The sequence below is a fragment of the Loa loa genome (assembly GCF_000183805.2).
Source record: "Loa loa unplaced genomic scaffold supercont3.142, whole genome shotgun sequence".
Lineage (NCBI taxonomy): Eukaryota > Metazoa > Nematoda > Chromadorea > Rhabditida > Onchocercidae > Loa > Loa loa.
Window position 1 is genome coordinate 94,068 of NW_018108322.1, and position 2,455 is coordinate 96,522.

The 2,455-nt window shown below is 28.5% G+C and overlaps 1 protein-coding gene across 1 annotated transcript in view; it reads left to right on the plus strand.

Annotated features, from left to right (window-relative positions):
* LOAG_17870 (hypothetical protein) overlaps positions 1-2,455 on the plus strand; it is a gene marked incomplete at both ends in the record, with an annotated part of 5,952 nt that overhangs the window by 2,117 nt on the left and 1,380 nt on the right. The window lies entirely within an intron of this gene.

The following is a 2,455-nucleotide window of genomic DNA, read 5'->3' on the forward strand; positions in this document are numbered from 1 at the left end:
GGGGGGGGGTCATTCAAAATAAAAGAGGATCAAAGAAATAGGCAAAGAAATGAAGAGGAAAAGGGTACGAAAAGATACGGTTTTGGTTGCAGATGACAGAGATGGTTGACATTCTGTACCACTTCAAGCCCATAATTATCAGCTCTTCAGTAAGCTTATTTCATGCAATTAGCTGTAGCAATGAAGCGAACTTATACCCAGCAGGATATCTCAAAACCTTTCTCACCCCGTTGTCCCCGTCCTTCTTCTCATATTCATTCCCGTTCTATCCCGTCTTTCTATCCTTGTTACACTACAGGCAGGCAGGCAAGCATCACACTCATTACACCATCTGTACATCAAATTTGAATATTACTTAGTCATCTTCAGTGACTACTCTAACTACTTCCTCAATTCATTTTTACCGCAAATAACTTGCACCAAATAAGGGAGAAATATTCATGAAAGTTAAAAATTTTCAACAATTTTTATTTCTATTCACAAATTGAAATTTTTCACAAAAATTAAATATTTTATTCATAAAAGTACAATTTGATGTTTAGTGTTAGAGTAAAATTTAAAAAGTAATGCAAAAATATTTACATTTATATTATATTTTATACATTATTTAATTCAAATATATATCATATTTTACAAAAAAAAAAATATTTTTGTTCCCTAAAACAATATGACAGAATCGTCATTCTAATGATATTGAAAATAAATTGCTAAAATATTTTTCTAATAAAGAAAATAAATGTGCAATGGTAATTTGAAAGCAAATATAAATTAAAATAGTAATTGAATACATTCAATGATAGTACAATTTCAAAATTATTTTAACCAATTCTCTCGCTTTTTTTTCCTTTTAAATGTTATTAAAATACTAAATTCATTTTCTTTTATTCATTTGTTATTACTGAAAGAGAAGCAAGACGAGAAAGAGAAACGATTAATTCGTTATTTAATAAGTAATTCTTAAAATGTTGATATTACCTTTGAACATATAAATTAATATATATACATTGGATGATAAATATTTCAGAGATTATAAAAAAAAAGCAAAGAAAACTTTTTTGATTATTTTCCTTTTTTTTTTCCCTTTGGGACTATCTTTCATTCCCAATCCTCTTGATCAACTTATTGGCATTCAATAAATTCAATTATTTGCTTATTTCATTGCAATTTTCTCCTTTCATTACCATTTTTTTTCGTTCTTTTTCCTTTTTTTCTTCTCTAAATTTTTTATTTTCAAATAATTTATAAAACTTTTAAACTAAAACAGGAAAAATATGAACATAATAATTTAATTAAAATTAAAAAGTCTTGAGAGAAAGAGAAAACACTAATGCAATGCATTTTGAGTTATTTTCTTTGGGAAAAAAACATTATACCTTATGAAATTAATCATTTTTAACATTTTATATATTTCTGGCATAATACCGATAAAAAAAGAAAAAATTACCCGAACAATTTGCCGGGATTTCTTTGAAGTTAAAATTTTAAACTTTTCATCTTGTAACTTCTTTCATATTTGAAGTATTAGATTTCAATAAAGTTTTCATTCTTCAAAGTTACTCATACTGTAATTACTGAAGGGGGAAAAAAAAGTTAATATTGTGTTGAAAATAATTGCAATTCATTTTTTGTCCAACAAAATATGACAATATTAGCTATGAATTAAAATAAGGCCAAAGCTCAATAGTGAAGTTATTGCTTAAGCTTAGCTATTACCGTAACCTGATTGAAAAGATGTGGAACAAAGCTATACACCATACTTGCATGCATTCTCGTCATTCGTTGAATGCATATTAATTGTGATTCCGCTTCATTCTCTCCTATACAATTGAGCATTTTCCGCCTCAAGCAACTTTTCATCCTTTTTTTCTCTCTCTTCCTTCCTCTCGCTCTTTCTCTTTCTGCTTTTATTTTTATCAATAAAATTTCGATCAAATACGCAACATAGTTGAATAAGTAAGAAAGGCTTCTAAAGCAAGATGCTTTCGTTAGATTTGAGTAGAATAAGCTAGATTCCAAAAGATTATTCTCTCCTTTCTTTCAATTCTCTCTTTCTTTCTTTCTCTCTCTCTCTCTCTTTCTCTCTCTCCCCGATACAAATATATCTAAAAATTGAATTAACTTCCACTTGTCCTTCGACCAGTGAAATTGTAAGGCAATTCTAAGAAGTATTATGCAGCAGTTCGATTAAATTTTCTAACTGTCCCAAAGTAATAGTAGAAGAAATAGACGAGTTCTGATATTTCCGGTTCAAGATGTAGGAAATAATCCGGAAAATTAAAAATGATCATTTTAGCAATATTACAATGTAATTTGTCCGTTAGTTTCTAACTTATGAGTGAATCTACCGGATGATACTTATGCTATCCAACGGATCGCTCAATCATTTCTTTCCGATCGCTTGATTAATCCTATAAGGTTATCATTACTGTAGAAAGCATATTTTTACTCTTTTCAG